Source organism: Pseudopipra pipra, chromosome 4, assembly GCF_036250125.1.
Source record: "Pseudopipra pipra isolate bDixPip1 chromosome 4, bDixPip1.hap1, whole genome shotgun sequence".
Taxonomy (NCBI): Eukaryota; Metazoa; Chordata; class Aves; order Passeriformes; family Pipridae; genus Pseudopipra; species Pseudopipra pipra.
In genome coordinates this window covers 19,154,762-19,178,517 of record NC_087552.1, presented here as the reverse complement: position 1 = coordinate 19,178,517, position 23,756 = coordinate 19,154,762, and the positions used below count along the sequence as shown (strand labels likewise).

The following is a 23,756-nucleotide window of genomic DNA, read 5'->3' as shown; positions in this document are numbered from 1 at the left end:
TGTTACAGCATTTTCTAGGCTTTGCCATCTTTCCATGCTGAGAAAGGAAAAGCATGATTTTTTCCCATCAAGGGTTTTCATTCTACATCCACCAAGAACATGCAGTTTTACTGCAGGAGGGGGAGAGGAGGGGTATGGTGGGAGAGATAGTAAGTTGATTTGAAAATGACTGAGAAAGGCTTTTTCTCCCTACTTATAACTCAAGACTTACTGAAGTTTAAAATTTGAAATGTTCAGGTTGGCTAATCCCCTCCAGAGCTTTGCATTACTAGTAAAAGTTACGACAGCAAAAAGACCTGGATTAGAAGTGGTTACAAACTTCAGCTTTCTGGGAGATAAAATGGATGGGACAGCACACAGGGAAAAGAAATTTCAGAAAAATTCCAGTTTTACTACCATGACACAGGTAATACTGCAAATCTACTCTGCTGTTTCAACTCCTTCTTGGGGAGGGGGGGGGGTTACATGTGCGCTTTAATGCACATCTGAAACAGTGCAGGAGTATATGTACAGGTAAAATATACCCACAGGGCAGCTCAGTCCAGTGGGCACAGAAAGGAGTTGTATTGGGACTTCAGAGAAAATCAGTGGCCGTCTCTATGCAGGCATGAGGGACCACTGCACTGCAGGAGAGAGAATAAGGGAAGCATCCTCCCATCTGTAACTCCAACGAGCCAGGACATGACTGAAGGGGGAAAAAAAATTGTTCAGAATTTTTCAGCTGTTGTGACACACATCAAGCCTGGTCGGTAACCCAGCAATCCATACAGCCTCTCTCCTCCTCGCAGTTGCATCCCATCATGAAAATCACTGAACCAAGTTCACAGCCTAACATGTACAGTTCCAGTTATCTAGCAATACTGTCCTCTGGGAGGGGAAAAAAAAAGAAAAACCAAAATAAAATCAGGAGAGACAGGTGAAAAAATACTGAAAAAAACCCCAAGAAATAATTAGACTGTTTTCAAATAGTTATACATCCAGCATTTATGTATGTATTCCTGAGGAAGAGAGAAAGAGAGAAAGAGGCACAAGCTGTTAGACTTTAATTCTGTGCATTTTCTAAACTGCCTCTTACTGTCTTATACAGCAGTACTTCTATTTGTACATTATGCTGATTTACAGCCTTCCCTTCTAAAAAAGAAAAAAGTCCTGCCTACTCTGTGCAGGAAGGGTTAAGTGTTTAAACCTTTTCATCACTTTTTCAGAAAAGTTATAAATTGGGCTATGAAGCCAGCAAGAAATAAAAAGAGGGGAAAAAAGAAGTCTTAAATGGATAAGCCATTTCAGCAAGCTCTCTACTCTCTCTTTTTTACATTACATGAGAAATCTAATTAAATGCTTCAAGGGGGGAAGGCAAAGTAGCTCTCAGGCTGACTATATTTGACCTTTCTTCCTTCAAGGTGACAAACAAACAAACAAGATGCTAATTATTGTCTCAGCTTGAATTTGCACTTGGAAAAAAAAATCAAGTTTTGCTTATCTAAGACTATGAGGAAAGCTGTAAACTCTCAGGAACTCTATAGTTCATCTTGACTTTGTTATGGCTTTTGATGCCCAAAAGCATTCACTCAGGAGGCCTTCACCAAGCCTATAGTGTGAGCATGAGCATCCAACTCCTGTCAGCTCCACTCTGACCTGCACAACTGGAAATCACTTGGTACAGAATTCAATATGATTAGGACTGGGTATATACTGAAGAACAGCCCTATCAAATATTGCTCTGATCAGAGGGGAAAACACTGGACTTGTGTCATCACCAACAGAAATGCAGGGGAATGGAATAATTCAGTTTGAGTTTTGGAAGAGCCCATCAGAAGACATGCCTTTTGGTTTGGCAGTGTTCCCATTCTAAAGCACTTGATGCAAACCACAGATTATGGTCGCCTAAATGAACTGCTCAGACCATGCCCTCTGATTAGAAACCTCCCCTGAGGCTGCCCCAACCACGCCTCCCACACCTTTCCATAGAGCCATGTGGGGACCCAGGCAGTGGGAACAGCTGATCCCCAAAAGCCAGCACCCTCTTTCAGAGGACCATGTGTGCATTGTCAGGACAGGTGACATCAGGCCATGCAGGAGCTCTTGGCCAGAGAGAATTTACAGCTGCTTTTGTGTAAAGACAGGACATTTTCTTTTGCACTCTGACCTTGAACTCTAACAGGGCACACATCCCCCTTAATCATATTCAGGGAAATCCTCAGCCTACTGATGATGGCAAATCTCCCATCATCAGCTAGAGAGTGGGCCAAGACTGTACCCTTAAAACTTCTGGAAAATTCAAACCACCACAGGGAACTCTGAAAACCAGCAGGAATCAGAAGTGCAAGTCCCAGGCTCTTCCTTTGCATAGGCATGCTTCAACATTTCACACAGCCAATCTAACAGACAAATTTATCAATGAAATGGTATTAAGCCATGGGAGTTGCTAAGATGTTCTACTCAGAAAGCTCTTGGGATGCAACTATCCTGGCTTTCCACACTGGAACCGGCTCCCCACCACACAAATACATCTTTTTTTAGTGCAAAGCAACATGAAGATTTGCTGTAGCAGGAAATTCAAAGCAAATAAAGGAAAAGGTTCCCTTAATAGCTATTGATGTCTATATGGTGCAGCTAATTGGTCACTGACATGAAATTTTTCTAATGTGAGCTGCAGCATCAGAAGGAAGTTTATTTAATACAAACTCCATGGATGTATCCACCTGTTCACCCTTCAGCTGCAACAGATACGCAGCTTTTAGGAGCTACGTTATGGGCTTTGAAGAACATCTCACTGGGAAGAATGCAGATGTCCTGCTCAGGAAAACACCTGCACAACACAGCCCAAGCCTAGGCTACTTGAGTATTGACTGAAAAATGAATCAAAAGCAACAGGTCAAGGCACAGTGAGAAACACGTGGAAGGAAATGCAAACAGAAAAGCCACTAAAAGAAATCAATGCCACAAACAGAGGTGAAATTACCAATGCTTCTCACAGTGCCACTGGTTGTTTGCTCACCTTTGAAAAGCTCATGAGCCATATTTTGCCCAGTAAGGCAGGGTTGAGCAGTGAGTTTAAAAAAGTCAAGTCGAGGGTCAGGAAATAGCTCCTCAAAATTTAAACTGTTAGATGCAGCCTACAAAGTGCTTCTAGAGCCATAAAAAAGAGTTATGATGTAGGTTCTTTACAACATGTTGGGAAAGAGCTTTTGTTCAGTGAGACTGTATCAAATACTTCTTTTCCTCCTTGATCTATTCACTGGTACTTAAGCTACAATGAAAAACAATCCCATGCACCTTTAAATATTTTATTGTTTGAATCAAAATGGCTCTTCTATGCCTAAAATGGACAGAGGTTTGTTTTTATCAGGAGATGCTGCAACAAATCTTTTGGAAATCTTTTATCAGTGCTCCACTTTGCAACATCCCAACCGTAAATTTTACCGTGAGGAATTCATTACATAATTGGATGTGGCTCTACCCATTTATTCTTGCTTCCTGAGAATCCAAACATAATTCATGATTCATGTATAAATTATAGCAGGAGCAAGTGATCTGAGGGCAAACTGCATATTGCATTAAAGAAGACTGAGCTGCTCAACTTCGGTGTGTAACATTTTCATTTTAAAATGGAGAACAAGTACGGGAAATACTTTTGAGCTTTCCTCAGTACATAAGACAGTGAGACATGGCAAGCCCAGAGGCTTAAAGCTCTGTCAAGCCAAGACAAAGGAAAATAAAAATATACATTAATAAACATGTAATTTATATGCAAACTTCAGTTATACCAATCCAGAATATGTTAATCAAGACAACCAGCGAGCAGGAACTGGCACTGCAGAGAGCTATTTATTGGGGTGTGGATGGAGATATCTTCTAATTGTTTTGGGGTTCTTTTCCCTCTCTCTCTCTCTCTCTGCAGGTTAGTGTATTACCCCAGAACAAGTACTCAGCTTCTCTGGTCAGGGTCAGTTTTTCAAAAAGTGTCACTCACAGCAGGAATAACAGGAGCTTCTGAATGCTAAGCTCTTATGAAAAGGCTTTACATCCTTATATCTTCTGGACAGAAATGATGCTTCCAGTCTTCACAAAGGAAAGACAAACTTTCTGACTTTGTTTTTCTCTCTACCTCGTTTTTTCCAGAAGGGCAAAACTGAGCTAGCTGGAAAAGTTCCACATATTTTGACATTTCATCAACTCCAAGAAGAAAAAGCATTATGCAAAAACAAAATTCCCACCAGGAAACCTAGATGAATTATTTCAAAGAGACTGAAAACAAGTTCAAACTATCTTGGAAACAGTTTTCCATCAGTTTGTCCACTATGGTCCTTCTGCCAGCATTTGAAATGTTCAATTTTCTCCCCCAGCACATGCTCCCTTGATAAAACATCTCTTTGCTCATCTACCACTGGGTAGCGTGGAAGTCACACAGCTATAAAGCATCCAGAGAGAGCAGTCAGTCAGGGAGCTCACCCAGCTGTGGAAAAGTCATGCAGTACTTGGGAAGGACCACCCACCTCAGGATGAGTGAGCCAAATTTGCAGGAACAATGTTAAACTCTTCTGCATGGTTTATACTAGACACAGTCTTACAATTTCTCCCACTCCCCCCCAGAAAAAGTCCACATTTTCTGCAACAGCCAAATACCCTTCCCTTTCTACATTTCCACTACTGGAAAAAAGTTTCTGCTCACAAACCTTACAGCAGCCCCAACAGAACATGGCTGGAGTTGTGGCAGAAATAAGCACATCCTAGCAGAGAGATCTCACCCCGTCATCTTCCACACTGGGGGCCAGGGAACCCTCCCCATGGAACACAGGACCTACAGGCTCCTGGGGTGGCACAGTGCCATCAGGCACGGCTTAAAAGGCTCAGACTAGAAAGACAGAGAAAGAGAAAACCAGAAGAATATAATGGCCATGCGTTTGCTGAAGCACTGAAAAACACCTATGAGGGCTTTGAAGCAGGCAAGTAATAATTAACAACACTTTTGCTCAAACAGAACCTTCATTTTTTCACAAAGCTCTCTATCAGTCACACCTGGGACTCAAAAGGGAGACAGATTTGAAGAGAAGGAAGTTAAGAATGGGAGGGGAGAAGAGAGGAGGTAGTGACCCAAATATCCACGCTGACTGAAAACAAGAGATGGGAAAGTTTCACCACAGGAAAGCCCACGGAGGATACAAAGAATTAATGTTCTGTTCATCTGCAGCAGGTGAAAAATAAGTTTTAGTATTTTAGGAATTTGTTCCTAAGCATTCTTTGAAGGCTTGATGTAGTACTTTCTGCACTCAATTCAGCCATTCAAGTGCAAAATAACACAGTAGAAAATAACAGTTACTTATGTCTTCATAAGACTGAAAGAAAGCATCAGGCTTCTTTTATTATAGAATCATAGAATCAACCAGGTTGGAAAAGACCTCTGAGATCACCAAGTCCAACCCTTGATCCAACACTGTCATGGTTACTAGACCATGGCACTAAGTGCCACATCCAGTCTCATCTGAAAAACCACCAGGGACGGTGAATCCACCACTTCCCTGGGCAGCCCATTCCTTCTTACCTATAGGAAGTTTAACCTATCCTTCCCAGAGAAACCCACCAATGTAAATATTGACCAGTCTTTCCAAAAGAAATAAAGACTTATCCACAAACAATCTTGACCTATTTAGCTCCCAGCATCCAACACTAAAATACACCAAGGTTTTCACAGTCAACACCTAGTGCTACCAGGTACCTCTTCATAGCAAATTATTTCAAACATGGATATGATAAAGTGTTCACCATGTTGTTCTCCAGATTCATTTGGAGCAGAACTGAGCTTGCAGAGTCATTAAAATGCCAATGAGCTGCCATTAAAATGCCAAAATGCCACCACAGCTAACAGGGGCATAACTTACTGTTATTTTAAGCGAAACACCAGTACAGAATTGTTATGAGAAAGCAACTGGGGACTACTGAAATACCAAAGCCACCGTGTTATGGCTGTGGGCTGACTGCAAGGTCCTCTGCTTGCTTCAAACCAAATCAGAAAGAAATGTGCTGCAATAAAGGAGAAAACTCATCTTTCCAAGTAACTTTTGGAAAGCAGTGGTCTTTTCTAAGAGCCACTCCTTCTGGCATCATGAGTGGAAAATTTTCCAGTTAAATACACACACACGCACAAAAAATATTCCAGTTTCTTATTTACAAACACTGGGAATAATTTCTATTCTAAAGTAGACTTTTACAAATAAATGCAGAATTACAGAGGCCTGCTAGGAACATCAGCAAACAGCTTGACTTACAATGTTTCAAACAAACCAAATCATGGCACTTGGATCATATGAAAGTAATTTTTCTGTGGAAAATTGGTTTTTCAATTCTCAAGCTCTGCTGTAATAAAACTCTCTATCGTGTGTTTGTGTGTCCACTGATTCCAGGGGACTGATTTGTGCTATATGTTTGCAATTATTTGGTAAGGATATACCAATGACATAACTCTTACGACTACACAAGCTAAGCTCACCTCTTAAAGAACAATGCTTGGAAGTGTTTTTCTTTTCATATTAATCCTCCATGCACTTTAAGTAATTTGTGGTTACTTAAAGTTTTACAATTCTAAAAATTCTTTGTAGACTGAACCAGATGTTAATCTTCACTTTTAAAAAGTGTTCTTGAACCCAACAGAGAGATAGCACCATTGATTAATAACTGAATTTTCCATCATGTCATCTTTGAAGGATAGTTAAGGAAAACTCCCTTGTGAAATGTACTTTTGAAACACTACTGATGTCTGAATTTCTTTGATTTTCCTCGCTCTCCTTTCACTGCTCCCACTCCATAAAAGCTTCTTTGCATCCCTCAGAAATTGTCTTCTAAAAAAAAAATTTAAAAAAGCTGCTAAGTAAGTCTGGCCCTTTGACTAAAATTACAATTAACGAGCTATGGGACTGAAATCTGTCCCCAAGGCAACTGCACAAACCCAACAAAGTAAACTGGAATAGCTACTGTTGACCTCAAAAGGGCCAGAATTTGGCCCACTGCAAACTTTGCAAGAATTATTTAAGAAGTAAGTCACAAGACACCCATCCAGAAACCAAGCATGCTATTCAAGGTTTACTCTTGCTATATCTTTTATATAATATGAGAACCAACATTAGCTATCATTAGACTGGGAATTTTTATGGCCTCAATAGTATCACCTAATGCAAAGCAAAACATATGATGGCCAGTTATTAATGAAAGAGCATTAAATATTTAGACAGCTTTGCTAGCTCACAAAATAAGCCAAAATTAGTGCCTCACAGTATTGCATTCCACTAGGATATTATTTTAAAGGTCGCTATAAGCAGCAGCAACCCCTACAGCTGGTATGCAGGCAAGACTTGCATTCGGTTTGGTGGAAGACGCAGGAGTTTTGGCCACTGACATACGAATTTACAATCTGGAATCTGACACCCCGTCTTGAATTACTCAACTGTTTACCCTCCTCTTTGTCATCTTCCCTAAATCCTGGTAGACACAAAGCATCTGCCAGGAGGTTACGCTGAAACCAGCAGGCAGGTCCCACGGAGGAGCTAGCTCTGATGTGCGATGGCTCCAACTACACAATGCAACTGGCGCCTTCTCCAGCTTCCTTGGTGCTCATCAGCCAAACAAGAGAATGCAGCCTGATTAGAGGCTGCTTTTTCAGCAAGTGCCAAAATAAAACTTTCGCCTTCCAGAGGGACACAGATTATTTATTAGCAATTATTTCTCTCGAAAACCCTCTTTTCCAGGAAATCATCTTTTCTCTCTTCACTTCAGAAAGTTTACACACAGCTTTCCAGGATGTCACTACAGTGCGAGCAAACTATTTACATTCCTGCCATATGTCCATCGATACTCTGCAGCTGTCTATCTAATTTACAATTAGATACCAAACTTCTGCTTGCGTAACCATTTGCATGCTCTCCTATTGCATATTTTTAACACAGTTAAGTAGATGTTATTTTTCTATTTTTTTAAATCTTTTTTTTTTTCTTGCCTTAAATTTTTTCATGTCTACACATTTCTCTCATTAAAATAAGAGACAGATTAGAAAATAAGCATTCAATGCCCTGGGTATTGAGAGGTCATAAGAGAGAGAGTGCTACCTCCATCCTTGGAGGTTTTTAAGATAAGAGCTATACAAAGTCACCATCAAGCTGGTCTCATGCAGACAATTGTCCTGCCCTGGGTGGGAGACTGGACCAGTAACACCAAAGATCCCATCCCATCAGCTCTCTTATATCTCCCAGATCCTACCATCCTGGCACAGGGAAGGAAACATCCTACCCTACTTTCTAAACAAAGAGGTAAGACCCAAGCCACACACCAAGAAAGAAAGCCCTCCTCCATAAGAGACTAAGTATAGTTGTATTGTCAGAGGTCTGTAGTCACCATAGGCCATTAAAACTTGAATTTTGTGTGAACCTCTATGCCCACTTCTTAAATTCAAGCCTGTGCTGTAACTGACTTTATGAGCTGACCAACTAAATGCAACAGCAACACTCCTTAGAGCCATGCATGAAGTAACCTGCCTCACCAGAACAAGACTTGCGCTTCCATTGCCTCCATGGTATTTCTTGAGTGTAGATTCAACATTTAACCTCCAAATGCCCCAAAATAACACCTTTTATAGCTCAAAGTGAAGATGCAACTGAGACAACATGTAAACTCCACACATGTGCAGCTGAAAGTCACCTGCAGCACAGAAAAAACCTCTTGGGAAACTGTGGATGAGCACTGGTCTTTTGTGTGTGTGTGGCTGTGTCTATGTGTCTGTGTGTATGTGTGCATGCAGCTGCTATAATGGATGGGCAAGTTTTTCACTTACATAGTATCTCCCAGCATCACCTCATAATTGTCATGCAAAGGAGAATGCAACCTCTGCAAGGCCTGGGAAAAACCTCAGCATATTTGTTTCAGCGATGAAAGGCTGACAGGTATTTTTCCAGGGCTCCAGGGGGAAGTAGGGAAAAAATTAATTTCCTAATCCAAATAAAAGACTTAAGAGATTTTAATTCTTTTTCACTAACCCAAAATAGTATTAGAATTACACACAGATATCAGAAAAAAACTAATCAAGTTTTCCTTTTTGGTGAAACAGCATTCTAGAAAGAAAAGTATTTTAGGTTAATTAAAATAAGTTACATTTGATGACAAAAAAAAAGTCTCACTTTCGTCTTTTACTATTAAAACAGAGTAAGAGTTACAACTCTAAATGCAAGACATTTAACACAAAGAAAATATTATCAATCCTGCAACTATCAAGAAGACATTTTGACATTTTCCAAATCATTTTTGTCTTACTTCCACTCAAAAGAAAATGCCATTAAAATTAATGAGGTTTAACAAGCAATTTTGTTTTGAAGAAACAGACTTTTCTAAAAGAAAATTGTTTCAATGGAATTTTTTTTTCTGTTTTGATCACTGACTAATTATTCGAAGACACTGGAGTTCTCTGATCCTGGACATATGACATGGATTATAGTGAAACCAGCTGGAGATTAAATTTCTAACTCACATATGGAGCTCATGACCCTCTTTATGAATCATCACACCGTTTGTTTAATATTTAATGCAACTCTTAGTTACTCTGAAGAAAACGTTGAACAACAGGGGCCCATAAAATTAAAATCACACAGCAAAATCACAGCTACTTGCAAATCTTCTCTCTTCTTTGGGACTCCATCACAACTCTGTCTGATCTAGGTTCATTAAGTTTATTTTTTCACTCCCGAGACAGTAAGATATGATGGAACACTAAAATTTCATATAAACATCTCTGATTACAGCTTTCAAGCCTCAAGAGATCCAGCCTGGCCTTTCATGCAAACCTAGGCATCGTAACATCTTGAGATTAAAAAGAAATATTTCTGAGCATGCTAATCTATTCAAGTCATGGGAAGAGCGGGAAATTAAAACTGTGCAGTTCTAGATAAAATTTGACTATCTTAAATGCAGAGACTGTACACTGGAAAAGTAACTGTCTCAGTGGTGGTCTCTCTTTCACTGGCTCCTTAACTCACCAACTTGAACAATAAATTCAGAAAACTATGAGTAGGTATCTATGGATCTCAATGAACTCAAACCTGCTATCAGGAACATTTTATCTACCTATTTTGCCAAAGCTAAAAGAAATATAGTTTTTCTAAATATATTTGCAGAACTTCTAAAAACTGCCATTGCTTTAAGTGCTATTAAATGAGTTGTGCGAGAAGTTTAAAGCTTCACCTCCCCCTCCATCTGAGCAAGGTCAGCAAAGTCAAGCCAAAACCCAGCTCCCATCCTGAATCTGTCTTTTGTTCAGACCTGATTCCACTCAATATGAAGACACCTCTTGCCTCCAGATTTCAGACCAAACCACAGACTCACATCCAATCCCTGAGAGACATCCAACAAGCATAATCTGTTGACAGCCATGTTATCTTCTGGCATCAAGCATCCCTCTGCTTTCCCTTTCTGTTCCATCAATCCTCTTAATCCAGCTAAGTCTCATCACACCCAAAAACTGCACATCTCCTTGCTCTTAGATGCCTATTTCAACCTGGAATTAATTGATACAGCATTAGTCAAGTGATATAGGGCTCACATGGTTCACTGCTAATAATTTGGCATCACTGGGCATGATCTTATAAAAGTTCCTTTTAATACAATGACTGGTTGAGTGAATTCAGTGTCTGGAGTTGTGTCTTCACGCAAAAGCAGTGCCCCACGTGAGTCTCAGAACACAGGCGGTGTTGATTGCCAGAGCACATTAGTTGGGCAGCTCAGAGACACTGGTGACCACTCCAGCTTTAAACACTGCTGCTGCTCCTTAGCTGCTGCTGTCCTGCCTGTGCAGAGCCAGGGGATGTATGACCATTCCTCATCCTCTCCAGTGCAGGTTACTGCAGCCCACGCCACAGGCTGTTGATGCTGACTTTAAGAGAAGATAAAAGGCTTTCTCACAGCCCTTTTTGGAGCTCTGCTGATCTTTTTCGCTCCTACCAAAGCCAACATCTGCATGGGCAAGATGGCTTTGCTCATGTGAAGAGCTGCAAGCATGGAGTGGAGCAGTGTGCACCTCCAAATCTGCATGTGACGCATTTCATTTTCCAAGCGAAAAGCATGCAGCTGCAGCCCTGACTTCTGCGTGGCCTCTCTCTGCCTCAGCACTGAGCATCCACAGAGCATTTGCCTGAGATTACTGTCTCTGCAAGCTTGAACCCATCAGCAGGGGTGCATGTGGAAACAGAAATCCCAGGTTGCCCATCTACCCAAGCAGGGTAGCAGCAGCATTCGTCCACTGAAAACACCAAGCACCCACTCAGTGGAAAAAACAGGTACCTGAAAAATATTTTTCCTATGAAACCACTAGTTGTGGGGTCCTTTGCTGAATTATGTATGTAAGTATAGACCTCCCAAGCCCAGCAATACTGTCCTTGCCATCTCTCATGGCTTTGCAGTTTGCATAACTATTCCAGCAGCCCCTTCTTGTGTGCTCCCCAGCAGAATTAATTAATGTTTGCACAGTACTTTGAAGATGAAAGTACTAAGTGACTGCTAAATATCAAGCCAGATTCTCAGCTGCTTTAAAAAATGGCATTTGCAGTGCAGCATCTGGGCTAACAATCACCCTGTCTCATTAGAGAAACTCTGTAGCGAATGTGGAGAAAAAAAAAAGAATTAAAAAAAAAAAGAAAGAAAAAGTACATAAGAAAAATAATATAGAAAAAGAATAATATATGCAGAAAAGCAGCACTGAAGTAATAACCCTCATTCTTTTCGCAGAGTCCCTCTTTCTGTAGGTGAAGAGTACAAATCTGCAGAGCCACGACACCGTTCTCCTTCAAACCTCCTTAAAACTCACCTCTGCTGAGATGCCTACAAATCATTCAGCACTGATTAGCCAGCTGATGTACTGTGACTTCTGCACATTACACTTACCATAACGATTCAGCTCTTAATGCTGGCCCGCCCCATCTGTTTACTCAACGTGCTGCTTCTTTCCTACCCTCTGCCTTGAGCATTTGCAGGCTTTTTTTTTCTTACATGTAGGTATCAGGGGTACACTGACACCGACAAAATATCTTTCCAGTCCTTTGCAGGACCCATATAATATGGACACACAAAAGTCAGTCGCAAAGGGTTAGCCTCAATAGTTTTAGATCCACTTACATGGACGAGCCTCAGTATGTTTAGGTCCACTTCCTTGCATGTGTGCGTTCCTGTGTAAAATGGTTCATCATGGAAAACAACCCATGAGGTTAAAGTCATGCACGTGCTGTGCATAAAGCAGATGTGTGCTTTTACAAAAGGGACTGGGCTGGTGGTGTTTAAAGGTGAAACTTACTGCTTATTATATATATATATTTATACGTATATATATATTTTTAAATAGCAGGAACTGCTCTTAAAATTGTAAACATGAGGTCCAAGAGAAAGTTTCATTATCAAATCAGCCTGTCAACTTCAGAATAAACTGCAATAGTTACAATAGGAGAGAAAGTGACTAAATATTACAGAGACTAGCAAGAAAGCCTTCCTCTGGGGGCTTGCAGTAACACAGCTGGTGCTCAGAGGAGAGGAGGCACCAGCAGACTGCATGCATCTCATGTCAGGACACCATGGTTGATGGGAGAAGCACCTCCATCAGCTGGACATGTGCAGGATGAAGCACTAGCAATGAGTAATATCTGAGCATGAGGTATTAGAATGAGTCATTTCATTGACTGCAAAGGGACCAGTACTGCGTGACTTGGATCTGGTCAAATCTCTTACCACATCCACGTGATCTAGGAGCCAAACCCATGCTCACTTCAAAAAAACACAACTCCATTTATTTCAGTAAGAAGCCATGCATGCAAAGGGTGTAGATACTCCTTTCACTGCCTCAGTAGACCTTATGTTTTCAACTTGTTAGCTAAATTAGTCACATGCACTATTCACAGAGATACAGGAGGAGAGCCCTCAAGCCTCTTCCCACATGCAACAGCAAGACTCTACTCACTCAAATGCCTAAAATAGCACTGGATTTTCAAGTATTAAAATGAAAGTATTGCACCAAAAATATGCTTCCACGCTGTGAAATTCCAGCAAGTGCTACAAATCTCAATGACACTGTCTTTGCAAGAATGCTGGAGGGTTTTTTTTAAAAAAGGTAAAACCAAAGAGAAAACCCAGGCCAGCAATCTCAAGTTTTTAATCTGTATTCCCTTAGTGCAGCAGTACTGATCAAAACACAAGAGAAGAGGATGCTCCTACCCACCCAAAAACAGAGGCTGCCCATGTACACACTTTGCCAGTAGCAGAGTTACAGATGCAACGAAGTGGGTTAACTTCCAAGCCTTGTGCCTTGGGCAAAGCTGGATATTTTTTCCATCTGGCTGCAGATGTCTCTTACCCCAGTCTGCTTCATGCTCCTGCTTTCCAACTGAAGCCTCTCTCCATTGAGAAACATCCCTTCTGCCTCTTCAGCATGACTTAGGCTGATGCTCTGCACTCATAGTCCTAATCTCTGGAGAGCTAGGATGAGATTTTCAAAAGCACTTAGTGTTGACCTACCTCTGCTCCAAATCAGTCTGATCATATTAGGTTAACTATATTTAAGTTTGGCCATGTATATTTTGTCATAATAAACTTACCCCAAAGGAATGCTGCTGCTTTAAAACAAGATTACTAGATCTGTGACTATATTTATGCATCTCAATAAGGAATCTGATTTTGCAGTTCCAGGTCTGTGGAATTATTTTGGAGCACACTGAATATTTAGTACTGGCAGAACAGAGGTCAATGCAATTATGTCCTCCATCTTAAAAGGAAGCAGTCCCCTCTAAATTGAGTGCTAAAGAAGTACTGCACCGGAGACCTTAAGGCTCAAAACTCAAAAAACTAACGCTTAAAATTAATAGAGATCTCAACCCAGCCAGAATGTGAAGAGCTCTGCACAATGAAGACCTAAATACCAATATAGGACTTTATCTTTCACCTCCTCCCTTTTTTTTTCCCCCCCGAAGAACTGCCAGGCAGCGAGTGTTTCTAAATGGTACAAAAAGTGACTGTCAGATGTCACCAGCTCTTTTCCAAAACACAAACTGGAGAACTACTTCTCCAACTTAGTCCTTATGGCACCTCCAGAAAGACTAGAGTAATAGTTGGGGTGTTTTGGCCATGAAGCTCATGCAGCGTAGGACTAAATGTACTCTTACAAACAAGCTTTTTTTAAAAAAGAAATTTAGTATGTTTAACCTTCTTCTGCTGCATTTTCTCTTTTGATATATATATTTTTTAACTGGATCCATAATTGGTCTATCTAAATGATTGACAGTGAAGGTGAAGGAACAGCCTGTTAGTCTTGACTGCTGGAGTAATGAATAGAAAAGTTGACATGCTAAATTTCTTCACCTCCAATTGGAATTATAAATTATAGACTTCTTTTACATTATCATAATACCAAGTTCATCTTAAAAATAGAATGATTCCTTGGGGGTGTATTTATAGTGAAGAAATACATATCTAATGCTGTACTTAGCATATCTTCATATTTTAACAAAACTGGATTGATTGTTCCAGTTTTGCTCTTATTTTTGGAAATTAAGAAGCAGAATCAAATCATCTTACATTTTTTACAACGTCCACCATTTTGCTTCTGTAGGTCATTCTGAAATTCCCAAAAGCTCTCTGTAATTCAACGTACCCTCTTGCTCTCCCTACAGCTACTTGGCAGGTTCCATCTTCCCAGTTTGGCCAAGGGCCACTTTATCTGAGTCTTTGCAGGGAGTGCAACAGAGATCTGAGGAAGTCTGTGGAAATAAAGTTTCTACCCCATAAAAACCCCTTAATTCGGCCTTCACTCTTAAGCAAACAACTTCTGCAAAACAAATCAAATTAATCAGTTTGTGTGAAAGCAAACACAGCCCATCAATAAAAGCAAAGCAATAAACCACAGGGAAATGCCTCCAAGCCACATACAGTGCATTTAGACTCTCACAATTTATTTTGTATGAGATGGAGGGAAGAGAGCTCTTAAAACTTTTGTCTAAATTAGACTTCATTCAGATCATGCTGGTACAAAATCTGAAGGCCCAGTTCCTAATGGTGTAACTGCCTGGGGAAGTGCAGAGGAGACAAAGATGATCTGCACTGTGGGATGCCAAGGGGAGGGGATTGCTGGGGAAGGGGTAGATACCTGGCCCCAAGTCCGGTCTTCCATCCCAAGGCAGGCCCAGGCAATAAATCCCTTGATCTGCCCCAAAATCTTGACAGCACCTGGGGTAGTGCTAAAGTCAGGTCGAAACAGGGTCAAAGGGAGATACGTTGGCCACAGTTCTTTCCACTCACCTCATTTTCTATATCTTTAATGTATATGGCCCTGTCAGCAATGCTGCTTCCTACTGACTATCCCACAGGAAAAAAACTCAGCCTCAAGTCATCTGCAGGATGAATTCCCCTATAGCTCTCTTAATGCCTTCAATTACACTGGTGTGCCTTGATCTTATGAAATATTTTCAATTTCCAGAACAGTTTTGACATGGGGAGAGAGGAAGGGACAGTGAAGAACAATACGCTTCCAATAAAGCTTGGCATCATTCAGGATTTCTTTCACCTCACCAAAAAAATCCTTTAAGACACAAATAAATGTAACTTATTAAGTTAGCAAGATCTCCTCCTAATAGTGCAATTAGCTTTCATAGAAGATAGGTCCATGTACTGTCTTGAGAATAGACTCTCAGGCATATATAAGCATGTAATATCAGGCACACTTCTCTCAAATTAAGGAAAGCATTTGTCATTTCCAATGCTGACATTGAAAAAGAAGTGTTTAAATGCTCTATTAGCATAGAATCCCAAGGGATCTCGTGAGCAGTGCCTCTCAAGGAGCAAGCCCCTGCACCGACTCCTGCAATTCCCTTTTCACTGCCTGAAGGAGAAGCACTGCTGGGGAGCATCATTTACAGGGGAGGAGGCAGCAAGACCCACAACAGTGCAACGAGCCCAGTAACAAGTCAAAGCTAAGGTATCTGAAAGACTTTGAGACTTTACCTCTTGCAACCACGTAAGGAACCTCTGCAGCAGTCCCATCCCATCCTGAACTCCCAGAGAGGTCCAGACCTCACTCCCTGGCTTTGTTGCTCTGCTTGGTACAACACACGTGGACATACCTGTGCATTGGCTACCACTCTGCAGATTACGCAAAAGCACCTTTGCTTTATTTCAATCACTTCAGGGTTGGTAAATTGTAGCCCTTATCCATCAACAGGATGGTCTTCATTAGTCTGTTCCCCATCATTTAACATGACTATAAGGCCATCACCAAACAAATTACACTGACTACTTTATTCACATGCTGTATTCAGCAAATAGGGAAGAAAATGTATTATTCTGGTAACTGATTCATGTTTGCCACCAGATACAGGAGGCAAATGTGTCCAGGAAATGCTTACTTGCCCAGTGTCACCCAATGGGTAAGTGCAGACACTATTCATTTGCAAGGAAGCCACAAGAAATAACTGCAAGGAAAGCAAAGCCACCATACAGACTGAAAAAAATTGATCTAACAAATATTGCCACACTATATCCAAGGATGCAACACAATGTTTTATTACACATTTAAAATTAGTACATGCTGTTTTGTTGGTGTCAACACAGGCTTGAAATGCCTGATCCTTCACACTCCACAAATCCTATGCAGTGACAAAATCGACTCTAATATCTAGATGGCAGCAGTTACGTCTCCCATTGGCTGTTTCTGTAACTTGAAGAGAAGCAGCCTTTCCAGAGCACAACTCACATTGTGGATGGGCAAAATCACCTTCTGAGGGTGTCCGTGTTTCTCAACCAACCAGGACAACAAGGCTCTTCATGCAGGTACCCTGAAAAACATGCATCCTCACCCAGCAGGAACCCATTTGTGATTCCCATGGTCTAGGCTCCAGGTGAGGGACAGGAGGATAGCAGTAACAGCACTCGCACAATTTCCAGCTTCTCTTCAGCCTACACTGTTTAGCATCTGGAACATCTAATAATTATTATTAATTGCACTTAACTGCAAACTGTAAAATAGATGTGATGAATGCACAAATAAAACTCTGGCACACCTGCAGCTTAGCTCTGGCTCTTCACTTGGGTTCAGTTTTATCACGCGAAGTTTGACCCATTTGTTATATGTGTGCTACAATCAAGCTTTGCAAAACCCGTCAACCTGCAAGCCTTGGCAACAAAACCAGCCCAAGAGATGTAAGCGGCAATCTGAGAAGATACTCCCCAGGAATTAGATTTTGTAAACAAACATTTCAGCTAATTGCATTCTTGTTCTCAGTGCAATGAAGGTCCCATTTAGCCAAAGCATTTGTCTACAGAGTTTAGTTTCTTCCATTTAATGAACGTTGATCCTGTCTTAGCCTCTGCTGGTATATCATCAGGATCAACATGAAATGCTAATGGAGAAAGATGCTTAATATCATTTCAAGTGTTTAAGTTACAACTGCAGCTATTAAAGCAAATCCATTTTACCTGTTCCTTCACTGGCTCCCCACTGAGACAGATTTAAAAATTTCCGTGGGGAGAAGTGATTCATAATGGCTACACAGATGAGAGAAAAAGCCTTTCACCATTAATTACAGCCAGCATTTTCCAAACCCAAGCTGGTCATTTCGCCGGCACAACACATAATTAAGCAAGGCTCATTTTATTTTGTTGCCTTCACAGATTAGTTCACTTTGTAAAAAGCAAGGTAGTTGCCTCCAGCAGTAGGGATAACTATGCCAACCAGAGAGAAAAATAAGGCTTTGTCATCTGCTTGCAGTCCATGGCAGAAAAATCCAACAGATCCCCCAGTTTTCAGTCCCCTTGCTGGTTCAATGCAGAAATTAGTGTTGCTTCCTGTGGCATCCCAAATATGAGATCCTGTGGTGCACCCATGTAAGGCAATCACCATAGTCCCATGAATCTAGACCTTGGCAGTCAGAAAAACTTCCTCAATTTATAACTTTCCAACTGCAAAGTCAAAGTGCAGGACATGCAATACCCAGAGCAGTGAGGAGGAGGAGGATGCTTCCTGCCCCTCATCCCTGTAGAGTGACTGGAGTGGGCCCAGTCCCAGTGGCATCCACAGTAGCCTCGCAGTCTGTGCTTTGGGGACATCACAGAAATAGCAGGAGGGGATGATGCATTCACCTGAACTTCACTTGCCCAGAGAAGTGAAACCTTTTCAGAAACCACGTGAATTTTAAAGCAGGACTGTTTGTTTCTTTCCTCCCATGGCTCAGTCTGCCCCTCAACCTCTTTGAGGAGAAACTTCTCCACAGCAGAGGCTCTTGGTATATGTGCCCGACAGGGTCTCAGTTTTGAACTAGGCACCCAAAACACTGGTTGAAGTCCCCAATGCTTGTGAGGCACAGCATGCTGCTGGCAGCTATCGTCAGAAACACTAGAGTTATCCTCATGCAGATTTTAAAAGGCCACTATTTATGCATGTAAATTCTGAAGGGCATTAGCGGCATCACTGACACACACTGACAGCCAGCCCAGCTCCGGGAAGGGAATAAGCAGCAGCAACTGCCTGAATAATTGATGTGCTTTTACTCTGCCCCATGGCCCAGTTATTACATTGCTCACTCCCTTCAACTGCCTGTGGTTTCTAAATTAATTAGAAATCTTAATGTCATGGCCAGCCAGTTAAAAAAAAAAAAAAAAGACACTGAGAACAAAAGAAGAGAGTGCTTCTCATGCCCTTGAGCCTTGGGATCTCTTCCTTCAGTCTGGCCACGCAGGGAATAAAAGCGCAATCTCAATTTCTGAAGCACTGGACCCCGCACACTGATGCCAACAGCAGCACAGCATGAAACCCACTCAATCTGCAAAAAGCCCCCACTGCATGGGGCTGAACACCCCCATCAAGGTCACTGCTCCCATAAGTTGGGGCAAAGCCTTTCCTATGGGCTGACTCATGCGCATAGCAGCTACAGTCTCTCAACACAGTGAAAAACATCCGACACGACGTCCCTAGCCCAGCCACTGCAACCCAGTCCTATGCAGCACCAAAGAAAAGGATGGCGCTGCAGTCTGGAGCAGTGAAAGAGCTCATGGTTGCTCTGCTCATACAGCTGACAGAGCGAAATGACTCTGTGGGATCCTGTTCATGGGATGAAAAAAAAATGTGTGCAACCTGACCTCAAAGAACAGGAGATCAAATACAAAATGAGTGTTTTTGCTATATATATACCTTTATCTGCTTACAATCTTGGTTATGCTTAAACTTTAAAACAATATCTATAGCTATCAAGAGACCCAGTGGGAATAATTCTCATGTTTGAGCCACATTGAAAAAGCACAGGTAGTTGTGCTTCAAGGCCTTTTAAAGCACTTAGTCATGAAGAATCTTGGGATGTTTTTAATCTCCTTGAAAAGAGAAATACTGGGGTTTTTTAAATCTCTTTACAACAGTACCAAAAGCATAAATACACAGAAATTACTGAATGTGTAAGATAATTTTAAATTGCACAGATAACTTAGACTAATATATCATCTTCTTATAAAAAACCAGTGAAATACCAGTGAAACTCAACAGTGTGGCACAGTCTTCCTCTCTGCCAACGCATTATGTCATACTGTAATCTGCAAGATCTTGAGATAGAGAAAGGTATAAACCACCACCTTTCCATTATTCCTCTTCGGAAATTCATTATTTTAAAGAAATCTGATTTTCCAATCTTTACTTTTGACAAGGATAAACTGACATACTCAGAGCACTGAACTGTCTGACTCCCCACTAAAGTTATTTCACATCTCCCGTACACGTTAAGTGCCCAAACATGACAGCCCCACAGCAGTGATGGCAATCACCACAGCTGGTGATGGCGACAGAAAGCTTTACGGAGTTTTAAATGGCACTGTAAATCCAAACAGAAGTATCCAACAAAATGAATCCCATTTGTTAGCACATGAAAGGTAGTTCACAACACTGTGAGCCGAAATTGCAGGAGAACGTGGTTATCTAAAACTTTAATGCACTTTGATCAAGCGTTTATTTGCTCAGAGAGCTTCTTCCTCTGTCTGCTATTTTTCCTCTCCTGCCACAACTTTGCATTAAACTGATGCGTGCAGAGACCACCACGAAAAAAATACAGAAGGTTCCACACAAGTTGCAAGTTTAGGCCCTTTCAGTGTTTTTCAACAGGTTTCTTGAGATGACACTTCCATTTGTAGGGTGGGAAGATGGACTTTCAGCAAATTGTAACACTCATACATGAAGAAGGTAGAATTGTTCCATCCTATGAATTGTGTGCATTTGTCATCTTGGCTTCATACTGCCTCTAAAACGCACATGCTAATTATTGGCAGAATGGCACTGCAGATGTAGTGAACACAAGATGTCACTCACATGCATTTTTCAAACCCAAGCAATGAAATAAAGCATCTCGTAAGAACATGTCACATGTTCGTACAGAAACTTTCCTGACCCTGGCAACATCTGCTATCTCTCTGCCTCTTCACATCCATATTTTTAAATCTCACTATGCTTGCTTTGCTATACTCAAATGTACAGACCTTCACATTATATATAATCTTTTGCTCTTCATACTGTGGTATGTACATACATCTCACTCTGAAGTTATTACATTAATTAATATAAAAATTTACTGAAAGGCTCAGCTCATGTCAACTCCTCTAGCTTAACCATAGTAGCAATGAAGCCCTACACAGGCTTTAAAGCAGAGGTGGGTTCCTGATTCCTCTTCTGGATTATCATACAGATGAAAGGATGCACCAGCTGAAGCAAGACTGCCACTACTCAACATGGCCATGCCCTTCTTGTCCAGGGTTTACATCACTTGTCTCCAGCAAAGAGCAAAGTGCAAAACCACACGGGGTCCTATAGGGGTGCTCCCCTTTCAGCCTTGGAAAGAAGGTAGAAGAAGGTACAGGAGACAGCAGCAGTATGGAGCAGCACAGGTTTCCTCACTGCTTTTTGGAGCCTAGTCTTTCGAGACGCAGCCCCTGGCAAAGTGTCTCATGAAAGTTTGATGAACAGCATTTTGTTTAACACCAGCAACTGAGCTACAGCCCTGTCGAGCTGCATTGCCCAAACAAAATGTCACAACCCAAGAGGATCAAGAAACTCAATTGCAAGAGGCAGGCTTACAGGCAGCACAGGAGCTCACAACCTCTGGAGCAGGGGGCACTGCCCCACAAGTTACTCGGTCACTGAAACATGAGGAGGCTGCTGCAACACTGATGAACACTGAGCCTCCTTCAATACTTGCCCAGCACGCTGCAAGGCTGCACTAGGCAGTCTTGCAAATACTCAGAAGTCCACAGCCCTCTTTTACCCTTTTCACTTCTACATGCACCGAAAAAATCCACAGTGTGCTCTTCCTTAACATTCACTTAAGCATTTTCATGCTCTGCTGCTTTTGTTCCCCCGTTCCCTTTACATAAAGGAATGTTCTCAAGAAACAACTGCACCTGCATAACTGAATATACACAAAACCCATATGCAGAGACAGTGCTGGGCTCATGGAACATGACCAAGTCTAAATATTTTAGCACAGCAAACAAATGAGGCAATGAGGCTAGACTATATGGTCCAGTAATTACCTTTTCTTGTTCTTCAGGTGCTAGAAATCCACACGCTATTTTTTGCAGAGTACCGTATTCAACATTGCTGGAAAAAAAGAGAAAAAGAAACACATTTAAAATGTTTATATTTGCCTCTGAGGACTTATTAGGCACTCGTGAACTTTCTCCTATACATTCACCAGAGGATTCATCAATGAACAACTGGTTTCGGTCAACAGAGCTGATTTTGAAAAGCCTGCAAGAATCTTTAATCTCTATGAAACATATTTCTGTATGGGAAGACAGTACTAACACATTACCAACAAAGCCTGGATGAAAAATCAGTGGACAGTATCACTACCAATAATTAAAAAAAGCCCTAAAGATACAACTAGTTATCAAACACACATGCAGGTATATGAGTATCTCTTCACCATAACAGACTCCAATGTGATCTAGATAAACTATTGTTATGCTAGAGGATTTATCAGTGATTTTTAGAAGTTGCTGCATCAGAATAATAAAGAAATATCTAGTTTGAAAGAAGAGAAGGTAAAATAAATTATGATTGCAAGGATAATAATTCCTGTTCCTCAGCAGTTTACAACTTAAAATTCCTCTGTCCCTTTACATCTTCAGTATTTTCTTCTAATTGTAGTGTTAGATGCTAAATGTAGCATTATTTGAGAAAACCATGAAATGGATGGATCCAGGTCAGCCTCCTGGAAATGTTGGTTTTATTAGGATTAATTACACTTGAAAAATTGCTCCTCACAGTTGAGATTGCTACAGAGGAAGCTTCAGTGAGAATCAGCCTTGCCAGAGTCAGGCTGGGTGGTATAGTACTCCAGGACCTTATCCCATCCCGATGAAACTATTAGAAAACAAAATTAAAAACCCATGCAAGGGAAACGGCAATGACTCCTCCTGCCTAAAATTTTGCTTCCTACATTAACTATAAGCCCAGCTCATTTTCTGCAACCTGTAGGGGACGACACAGGTCATTTGATTTTTAAGTAGTGTATTAAAATGAAAAAAACTTTAAAGATTGATTAAAATAGGATCCAGTGTTAAACTGGGGCCAGTTATTCCAATCGCAGCAGTGGGTCCCCAAGCCTTTCCCAACCAGGGCTGTAAGCACAGCTTTCACCCTGCTGCCATGGTCTCACACACTGGACCATCCTACACCTTAAAAAAGCTGCAGACTAAGAAATGGTCCTAGGGCTCCATTTTCACATCTTAGCTAATTTAGAATGGTCTTACTTTAATTTTCAATGGCAAAAAAGGGAAGTTGCACCCCAACTCTAAGCACTCCTTGGCAGGTACTTCCCTGAGAGTATGAGAAGAAGGACATAGAGGCATCGGTCTCTAACACATAATTCATATTATTTATGTACTAAAGAAGCAATTGCTTGCATTCAGTAACCTTGGAAGTCAGACAAGTAAATTAAAACTTAAAACAAGGCTTGAGAGTCCAGCATCCATGCTGCTTTTCAAGTGATTTCTCTGTAATAGGCAAGTATGGATATTCTGGAGGAAAAAGAGACCTATTCCAGGTTGCCTGTCAGCAAAATTGCCGCTGTAAGCAATAAACAGATTTTGGATCATCTAAGAAATTTGCAGGCAAACTCGGGGTAAGACCAGCTATTACTTCTCCCCATATAAGTGAAAAAGTCTCTATATGTAAAGACTATACCCATTTTCGGCCTTGGATTGTGATCATATATATATACAGTTTCAGCAGGAAAAAAACACTTTTACAAGGGTAGAGCAGACCAGGCAACACCTCATAAGGGCATCCATATACTTTAATTCTAGGAAAAATGCCACTTGTTTAGACTACGCCACTTGTGTTTTTATAGCAAAACCTTCACTTGGTTCCAAGAAGCTTTTGGAGAATAATTCTCATGCAATCGAAGCAGTACAGAGCAGAGAAATTGTAGTTTGCCTAGTTTGAAGAAGTTAATGTTTGTTACCCCATTACCTTACAATGGCTTTTTAAATGAAATTAAAACAAGATCTTTGTTTCATTTATGATACCTTACATTTAACTTCTGCTTGAAGCGTAAAGGGCTAGAGATAGCACAACATACAGTGGTTTATGGATCTTCTGTGTCATTTTAGGATTCAGCATGTGCTCTCCTCCCAGCTCAACTTTATTTTATCATAATGTGAGTGTACTGACTGGTAAATTTTTCTTGCCTTCCCTTCCCAAATGCCAAATGTATAAC

At 41.1% G+C, this 23,756-nt stretch overlaps 1 protein-coding gene across 25 annotated transcripts in view; it reads right to left on the bottom strand.

Moving 5' to 3' along the window:
- Positions 1–23,756, bottom strand: part of ADGRL3 (adhesion G protein-coupled receptor L3) — a 511,112-nt gene that overhangs the window by 396,976 nt on the left and 90,380 nt on the right. For all 25 annotated transcript variants that reach the window (XM_064651850.1, XM_064651835.1, XM_064651848.1 and 22 more), the window contains exon 2: positions 21,565–21,631. The gene's annotated coding sequence lies outside the window, so the exon portion shown is untranslated. The remainder of the gene's footprint in view (positions 1–21,564; positions 21,632–23,756) is intronic.